We start from the raw sequence: 10,577 nt of genomic DNA, 5'->3' as shown, positions 1-10,577 counted from the left end.
CTCCTTGTTCACACACGCTTTTTCAGTTCTGCCAACAAATGTTCTATAGGATTGAGGTCAGGATTGAGGCTTTGATGGCCACTCCAATACCTTGACTTTGTTGTCCTTAAGCCATTTTGCTACAATTTTGGAAGTATGCTTGGGGTCATTGTTAATTTGGAAGACCCATTTGTGACCAAGCTTTAACTTCCGTATTGATGTTGCTTCAATATTATCCACATAATTTTACTCCCTCGTGATGCCATCTATTTTGTGAAGTGCACCAGTACCTCTTGCAGCAAAGCACCCCCACTACATGATGCTGCCACCCCGTGCTTCACGGTTGGGATGAGGTTCTTCGGCTTGCAAGCCTCACCCTTTTTCCTCCAAACAACATAACAATGGTATTTATGGCCAAACAGTTCTATTTCTGTTTCATCAGACCAGAGGACATTTCTCCAAAAAGTACGATCTTTCTGAATGTCCCCATGTGCAGTTGCTAACCGTAGTCTGGATTTTTTTTATGGCGGTTTTGGAGCAGTGGCTTCTTCCTTGCTGAGCGGCCTTTCAGGTTGTCAATATAGGACTTGTTTTACTGTGGATATAGATACTTTTGTACCGGTTTCCTCCAGCATCTTCACAAGGTCCTTTGCTGCTGTTCTGGGATTTATTTGCACTTTTCGCACCAAAGTACGTTCATCTCTAGGAGACAGAACATGTCTCCTTCCTGAGCGGTATGAAGGCTGTGTGGGCCCATAGTGTTTATACTTGCATACTGTTGTTTGTACAGATGAACGTGGTACCTTCAGGCTTTTGGAAATCGCTCCCAAGGATCAACCAGATTTGTTGAGGTCTACCATTTGTTTTCTGGCTGATTTATTTAGATTTTCCCATGATGTCAAGCAGAGAGGCACTGAGTTTGAAGGTAGGCCTTGAAATACATCCACAGATACACCTCCAATTGACTCAAAGGATGTCAATTAGCCTAACAGAAGCTTCTAAAGCCATTACTTAATTTTCTGGAATTTTCCAAGCCGTTTAAAGGCACAGTCAACTTAGTATAGGTAAACTTCTGACCCACTGGAATTGTGATTAAGTGAAATAATCTGTCTGTAAACAATTGTTGAAAAATGTACTTGTGTCATGCACAAAGTAGATGTCCTTACTTGGAAAAACTATAGTTTGTTAACTTCTTTGGGATAGGGGGCAGTATTTTGACGTCCGGATGAAAAGCGTGCCCAAAGTAAACTGCCTGCTACTCAGGCCCAGAATCTAGGATATCCATATAATTGGTAGATTTGGATAGAAAACACTCTAAAGTTTCTAAAACTGTTCAAATAATGTCTGGTGAAACCCCGAAGACAAACCATTTAAAAAAATTCAGCACACCACTGATTTCAATGGCTGGCACTTTTATAATAGGGCGAAAGCGTCCCCGATTGCATTTCATAGGGCTTCCACTAGATGTCAACAGTCTTTAGAAAGAGTTTCAAGCTGGTTTTTGGGAAAAATGAGGGTGAAGTTGTAGTTTTTCTAAGTGGCTCCCATTTTGGCTGTAGTGTTTCCAAGCGCATGGTCGAGAGAGCGCGTTCTTTTTGTTTATCTCCGGTAAAGACTAACGATTCTCCGTCTTACATTTTATAGTTTATTTGCGTATTGGGGTACCTAAGGTTTGATTATAAACGTTGATTGACTTGTTTGGATAAGTTTATTGTTAATGTTTGGGATTCATTTTGTATGCATTTTGAAGGAGGGAAACCGAGTGGATTATTGACTGAAGCGCGCCAGCTAAACAGAGTTTTTAAAAATGGATATAAAGAAGGACTTTATCGAACAAAAGGACCATTTGTAATGTAACTAACATTTTGGAGTGCCAGCAGACGAAGATCTTCAAAGGTAAGGCATATACAGTGGGGCAAAAAAGTATTTAGTCAGCCACCAATTGTGCAAGTTCTCCCACTTAAAAAGATGAGAGAGGCCTGTCATTTTCATCATAGGTACACTTCAACTATGACAGATAAAATGAGAAAAAAAATCCAGAAAATCACATTGTAGGATTTTTAATGAATTTATTTGCAAATTATGGTGGAAAATAAGTATTTGGTCAAAAACAAAAGTTTCTCAATACTTTGTTATATACTTTGTTGGCAATGACAGAGGTAAAACGTTTTCTGTAAGTCTTCACAAGGTTCACACATGTTGCTGGTATTTTGGCCCATTCCTCCATGCAGATCTCCTCTAGAGCAGTGATGTTTTGGGGCTGTTGCTGGGCAACACAGACTTTCAACTCCCTCCAAAGATTTTCTATGGGGTTGAGATCTGGAGACTGGCTAGGCCACTCCAGGACCTTGAAATGCTTCTTACGAAGCCACTCCTTCATTGCCCGGGCGGTGTGTTTGGGATCATTGTCATGCTGAAAGACCCAGCCACGTTTCATCTTCAATGCCCTTGCTGATGGAAGGAGGTTTTCACTCAAAATCTCACGATACATGGCCCCATTCATTCTTTCCTTTACACGGATCAGTCGTCCTGGTCCCTTTGCAGAAAAACAGCCCCAAAGCATGATGTTTCCACCCCCATGCTTCACAGTAGGTATGGTGTTCTTTGGATGCAACTCAGCATTCTTTGTCCTCCAAACACAACGAGTTGAGTTTTTACCAAAAAGTTATATTTTGATTTCATCTGACCATATGACATTCTCCCAATCTTCTTCTGGATCATCCAAATGCTCTCTAGTAGTGTGTTACTGATGGTAGGCTTTGTTACTTTGGTCCCAGCTCTCTGCAGGTCATTCACTAGGTCCCCCCGTATGGTTCTGGGATTTTTGCTCACCGTTCTTGTGATCATTTTGACCCCATGGGTGAGATCTTGCGTGGAGCCCCAGATCGAGGGAGATTATCAGTGGTCTTGTACGTCTTCCATTTCCTAATAATTGCTCCCACAGTTGATTTCTTCAAACCAAGCTGCTTACCTATTGCAGATTCAGTCTTCCCAGCCTGGTGCAGGTCTACAATTTTGTTTCTGGTGTCCTTTGACAGCTCTTTGGTCTTGGCCATAGTGGAGTTTGGAGTGTGACTGTTTGAGGTTGTGGACAGGTGTCTTTTATACTGATAACAAGTTCAAACAGGTGCCATTAATACAGGTAACGAGTGGAGGACAGAGGAGCCTCTTAAAGAAGTTGTTACAGGTCTGTGAGAGCCAGAAATCTTGCTTGTTTATAGGTGACCAAATACTTATTTTCCACCACAATTTGCAAATAAATTCATTAAAAATCCTACAATGTGATATTCTGGATTTTAATTCTCATTTTGTCTGTCATAGTTGAAGTGTACCTATGATGAAAATTACAGGCCCGTCTCATCTTTTTAAGTGGGAGAACTTGCACAATTGGTGGCTGACTAAATACTTTTTTGCCACACTGTATATACTGTACTCAATACCATCTACTGCATCTTGCCTATGCCATTCTGTACCATCACTCATTCATATATCTTTATATACATATTCTTTATCCCTTTACACTTGTGTGTATAAGGTAATAGTTTTGGAATTGTTAGGTTAGATTGCTCGTTGGTTATTACTGCATTGTCGGAACTAGAAGCACAAGCATTTCGCTACACTCGTATTAACATCTGCTAACCATGTGTATGTGACAAATACATTTGATTTTGATTTGATTTGATTTGGCCCAGACAGCTGGATGGGGTGTTTACGGACATATTCAATCGCTCCCTAACAAGTGTGTGGTCACCACATGCTTCAAGATGGCTACCATTGTTGCTGTACCCAAGAAGACAAAGCTAACTGAACTAAATGACCATCGCAACCACTTCTGTCATAATGAAGTGCTTTGAGAGACTAGTCAAGGATCATATCACCTTCACCTTACCAGCCACCCTAGACCCACTTCAGTTTGCATTCCGCCCCAACAGGTCCACAGACAACACAATCGCCATCACACTGCACACTGCCCTATCCCATCTGGACAAAAGGAATACCTATGTAAGAATGCTGTTTATTGACTACAACTCAGCATTCAACACCATAGTACCCTCCAAGCTCATCCTCAAGCTGGAAGCCCTGGGTCTCAACCCCACCCTGTGCAATTGGGTCCTGGACTTTCTGACGGGCCTCCCCCAGTTATTGAAGGTAGGAAACATCTCCACTTCGCTGACCTTCAACACTGGGGCCCCACAGGGGTGTGTGATCAGCCCCGTCCTATACTCACTGTTCACCTTCGACTGTGTGGCCATGCACGCCTCCAACTCAATCATCAGGTTTGCAGACGACACAACAGTAATGGGCTTGATTACCAACAACGACGAGACAGCCTACAGGGAGGAGGTGAGGGCACTCGGAGTGTGGTGTCAGGAAAACAACCTCTCACTCAACGTCAACAAAACAGAGGAGATGATCGTGGACTTCAGTAAACAGCAGAGGGAGCACCCTCCTATCCACATCGAAGGGACAACAGCGGAGAAAGTGGAAAGTTTTAAGTTCCTCGGTGTACACATCACAGACAAACTGAATGGTCCACTCACACAGACAGTGTGGTGAAGAAGGCGCAACAGCACCTCTTCAACCTCAGGAGGCTCATTTGGCTTGTCACCCAAAACCCTGACAAACTTTTACAGATGCACAATTGAGAGCATCCTGTCGGGCTGTATCACAGCCTGGTACGGCAACTGCACTGCCCTCAACCGCAAGGCTCTCTAGAGGGTGGTGCGGTCTGCACAACGCATCACTGGGGACAAACTACCTGCCCTCCATGACACCTACAGCACCCGATTGTCACAGGATGGCCAAAAACATCAAGGACCTCAACCACCCGAGCTACTGCCTATTCACACCGCTACCATCCAGAAGGCGAGGTCAGTACAGGGACCGAGAGACTGAAAAACAGCTCAAGGCCATCAGACTGCTAAACAGCAATCACTAACTCCGAGAGGCTGCTGCCTACATTGAGACCCAATCACTGGCCACTTTAATAAATGGATCACTAGTCACGTTATACAATGCCACTCTAAATAATGGCACTTTTAATAATGTTTACAGAGCTTACATTACTCATATCACGTGTATATGCTGTATTTTATACAATTTATATCGCTCATCCATATACTTACATGTCATATTCTCATTCACCACTTTAGATTTGTGTGTATTAGGTAGTTGTTGGGGAATTGTTAGATATTACTGCACTGTCGGAAGTAGAAGCACAAGCATTTCACTTCACTCGCATTAACATCTGCTAACCATGTGTGTATGACCAATAAAATGTTATTTAATTTGGAAAGTGAAGGGAGTTCAAGCACACATACTGCAAAAGAATCCACTGGCCACATACTCACCTTGTGCCTCCATAACTCTTAATCTTGTGGGTGTACATGCAGCTTAGTCGTGCCCAGAATTATCAACCTTTTTTGGCTGTGTGAATTGTCTTTATAATCTGTTCAATGCCAGCCCAGAGCGATGTGCCATTCTCAATGAAAAGACTGGCTGCTGTCTTAACCGCCTTTCAGACACGCAATGGAGTGTGTTGTATTGCTGCGGTCTGACCAGTGGCAAAACATTTACTATCATCAAGGCCCTAGACATGCTTCTTGCTACCTGCAGTCTAACAAACAAAGCCAAATCTGAGGCAAAAGGTCTGAAAAGCATCTTCATGTCTTTCAAGGCAATCTTCCTGCTCACTTTCTGGGTAAAAGTTTTGCAGTGTATTGAGAATAGAAGCCTAATTCTTCAGTCAGGAAATATTTCTCTGGACATGGAAGCAGCCCACATTAAGGCACTACAGGAAGAAATACAGGCTCTGTGTAAAAAATGGGACGCTCTTCTGTCAGAAGCCTCCACGGTGGCAAATGAAATGGGTGGAACTACTCAGTTTCACAGTAAACAGAGGAGCCGCCAGAAAGAAAAAAAAACATGTCCCTGATGAGACTGAAGTTGACATAGCAGATGAACAGATGTCAGACACTGGATTTCGCAACAGTGTTTTATGTGGCTTTGGATAGTATAATCAGTCATTTGGACATGCGGATCCACACGATTGCAGTTATAGGCAAGAGAAGTTTTCACCAATACTTACAGTTAACTAAATTCGTGTTTCAGTCATTTTCCTATCTTGCCACAAATTGAGAAACAAGTACTCCAAATATCTCACAGATGGATTTGAAAATGAAGTGCGACGTTTAATGACACAAAATGGTGCCACTTTTTCAGATGATCTTTCTCCTGTAGAGCTCCTAAATGCCACCCACAAGATGCGGCTACAGAGCATTTTTGGAGAGGTGTGCATTGCACTGCGAATGTTCTGCACAATGCCTGTAACAGTTGGTGGAGGTGAACGTGTCTTCAGTAAGCTGAAAGGTATAAAGAACTAAGATCTACAATGTGCCAAGACAGGTTGAACAGCCTTGCCATCCTTTCAATTGCAAACCAGTTAGCAAGAAATGTTCATTTAAAGACATAAATGAGTTTGCTCACAAGAAGATTCGACGCTGGATTCTTGCAGTGTAACCTCTGAGTTTTGTTTACAGGGAACAAACACAAGGACAAAATGCCTTAAACCCTGTTCTACCCAAACTTGCCCGGGGATGGGCAAAATACTGTTTCAGGGTATATCTCCTGTTGAACTTACTCGGGAATGCCCACATAATGTCTTGACACGACAGTTAGTTTCACAGATGCTTGTTCTCTGTAGGTACCACATTTATGCCTGCAGTCCACATAGTTCAGGATTTTGTTTGTGTGTGTGCATGTTATTCAGGCATGTATTTAGGAATTATGCATAGGGCAGAAGAGGGTTAGCCTTGTTTAAATAACTTATTACGCATTTGAAGAGAACAGGTCGCAAAATTGACCCGTGATACACCTTTATGCACTTCAGGAAGTTCAGACTTGACCTCAACAATCACTAAGGCCTGAGTTTTGTCACTAAGATCATTATGAAACCATGAACAGGCGTCTGATCCCAGGCCTATCGAGGAAAACTTCATAATTAAAATATAATAATCAACAGTATCAAAAGCTATTGACAGGTCCACAAACAAAGCAGCACATCATTTCAGTGTCTAAAGCATTGACAAGATCATTAACAATTAAAGTGGTTGCTGTTTACATTCAAAATACACTTCTCATAAAAAAGAGCAAAGTTGTCTATTGCTAGCAAAGCATCCAGGACTTATTTTTTTGTAAATAGCCTAAAAGAAAGGCTTTAACAATTTTTTTCTCCCTATCAGCATCCAGCTCAGTCTCATTGTGAATAGGCTTAGAAGTTATTTCAAAGATAGCCCGCTGAAATAAAATGGTGATTAAATTCATCAATGATGGCATTGTTTTCTGCAATGAGGCCAGTGTCTGAATTAATGTGTTGTGGCAGAGAGGAGGAAGTAGAACCCTTCAGGGATGTGACAGTTTTCCAGAATTTAGCTGGGTTCCCATTACAATCCGAAAGAGTGGTTACATAATAATCAGATTTAGCTTTTCTAATTCCTCACCTTGACCCAAGCATCATCTCTTTTATGAATGACTTCTGATAATTCCTTAGTGTACAAGGCATCCAACCTACCTTTAAACCTTTTTAAGCAAGATTATCCACAATAGTATTGAAGACATCTCCAAAAAGGCTCAAAGCTAAGATCAGGATCAGGGATAGCTGAAATACAATCAAGGTCACTAAAATCAAGATCATGTAAAAATGTTTTTTTTAAGTTCTTCTTTGTGATGACACAAGGCTTTTTTTGTATTCTCACATCTCTAACACAAACAACTGGGCAATGGTCACTACCATCTTAGGTGAAGACACCAGTAGAAACATATTTCTCTGGTGTATTCGTTAGAATGAAATCAATGTTTACTTTGAAGGGTCTTTAGGGTTGGGCTGTGTAGCCTTAGTCACCAGCTAGGTTAGGTTTGGATCATTACACGTGTCTTTTAGATTGTCTGAAGCCTGTATTTCACAATCATAATTTAGGTCACCCAAACTTCTGATTTAGTCAAAGACGACAACAAACTACATAACTCCTTGAGTGCACAAAGGTTAGCCGAGAGAGGACGGTAGACCCCTATAACAGTTATGCATAAATGTTTCCCCAGACAACGGCTTAAGGATTGTTGCTCACATTTGTTGGCAAGGTAAATGGATTTCAGTAAAGACACAGAGAATAAAAAAAAAAGAATGGCCACTCCACCCTCTCTGTCAGCTCTGAACACATTGTAACCCTCAAAGTTAATATCAGAGTTCAGAATGTCCCCAGAGATCCAAGATTTAAACAACACCAGAATTTCTGGATTTATCTGCATAGCCAGATCTTGATGTTATCCAGTTTAGGAAGTAAGCTCCTAATGTTAAGATGCATCAACCCAAGCCCTTTACGATGTTTAAAGCCACATGAAGTCTCCAACTCAAACAAGCTATGTTCAATAGGCAGTTGCATCATGTCTGATGTTTGATATTGATATAGTTGGTATGGCTATATGATTGCATAGAACTGCACACTTTGGTCTATCCCTATTTGTAATAGAGGAGAAAGTAGAAATTGGAATTACTTTTCCAAGGTTGGCATCAAAGGGCCTGAGGCCGCAGCCAATGTCAGTATGAGAAACTCTCAGAGTAATCAATGATGGAATGTTATAAACTGACTAACATGGGCTTTGGTTGCTATCGTGCAACAGCCCAAGCCCTCTATGTGATTTGAAAACCGAGGGGGTATTCAAGTTTATGGAATTCACATTTGACCTAATAGTACCCGGTCAGTACACCAAAGTGGGCTTTTCTTTTGAGCTCACAAAATATCTTCTGGGCATCAGAACAGCGATTATTCCCCTTGAACTGGAAGAAGCTTTTTCCTTTAACGAGTCCGACGAGAAGGATATACTGTTTTCCCAGGAACAGGCCCAAATCCACGTTATGAGGATTGGAGGAAATGGGGGTACAGGTCGGGCTGACTTCTGAGAATCCGTAGGCGAGCGAGTCAACTCCCAAGGTCCATCCGTTCTACTGGCTAACGTGCAATCATTGGAAAATAAAATTGCTGACCTACGATTAAGATTATCCTACCAACAGCACATTAAAAACTGTAAAATCTTATGTTTCACTGAGTTGTGGCTGAACGACGACACGGATAATATAGAGCTAGCGGGATTTTCCATGCACCGGCAGAACAGAGAAGAAGCTACGTCTGGTAAGACAAGGGGTGGGGGTGTATGTCTATTTATAAACAACAGCTGGTGCATAATGTCTAATATAAAAGAAGTCTTGAGGTATTGCTCGTCTGAGGTAGAGTACCTTATGATAAGCTGTAGACCACAATATCTACCAAGAGAGTTCTCATCTATATTATTCGTAGCTGTCTATTTATCACCACAGACCGATGCTGGCACTAACACCACACTCAACCAACACTATAAGGCCATAAGCAAACAAGAAAATGCTCATCCAGAAGCGGTGCTCCCAGTGGCTGGGGACTTTAATGCAGGCAAACTTATATCAGTTTTGCAACAATTCTACCAGCATGTCACATGTGCAACCAGAGGAGAAAAAAACTCTAGACCACCTTTACCCCACACACAGAGATGCATACAAAGCTCTCCCCCACCCTCCATTTGGCAAATCTGACCATAATTCTATCCTCCTGATTCCTGCTTACAAGCAAAAACTAAAGCAGGCATTACCAGTGACTCGCTTAATACGGAAGTGGTCAGATGACACGGATGCTATGCTACAGGACTGTTTTGCTAGGACAAACAATATTACGGACTACAACGTGAAACCCAGACACAAGTTGCCCAGTGACGCGAGCCTACCAGACGCGCTAAATGCCTTTTATGCTTGAAAGCACCAGCTGTTCCGGAAGACTGTGTGATCACACTCTCTGTAGCCGATGTGAGCAAGACCTTTAAACAGGTCAACATTCACAAAGCCGCGGGGTCAGACGGATTACCAGGACGTGTTCTCAAAACATGCACGGACCAACTGTCAAGTGTCTTCACTAACATTTACAACCTCTCTCTGACCGTCTGTAATACCTACGTTTCAAACAGACCACTATAGTCTCTGTGCCCAAGTAAGCAAAGGTAACCTGCCTAAATGATTACTGCTCCGTAGCACTCACGTTGGTAGCCATGAAGTGATTTGAAAGACATCAACACCATCATGCCGGAAACCCTAGACCCACTCCAGTTCGCATGCTGTCCAAACAGATCCACTGATGACGCAATCTCAATCACACTCCACACTGCCCTTTTCTTCAAATTAGCCACCCTTTGACTTGACAGCTTTGCAAAGGGTGGCTACTTTGAAAAATCTAAAATAAAAAATATATTTTGATTTGTTTAATAATCATTTGGTTATTACATGATTCCATATGTGTTATTTCATTGTTTTGATGTCTTCACTATTATTCTACAATGTAGAAAATAGTAAAAATAAAGAAAAACCCTACAGTGAGTAGGTGTGTCCAAACCTTTGAATGGTACTGTATGCCATAAGGCGCTACAGAAGGTAGTGCGTACGGCCAAGTATATCACTGAGGCCAAGCTTCCTGACATCCAGGACCTATATACTAGGCAGTGTCAGAATAAGGCCCAAAGAATTG

Source organism: Oncorhynchus tshawytscha, linkage group LG13 (assembly GCF_018296145.1).
Source record: "Oncorhynchus tshawytscha isolate Ot180627B linkage group LG13, Otsh_v2.0, whole genome shotgun sequence".
NCBI lineage: Eukaryota > Metazoa > Chordata > Actinopteri > Salmoniformes > Salmonidae > Oncorhynchus > Oncorhynchus tshawytscha.
This window is presented reverse-complemented; position numbering follows the sequence as displayed.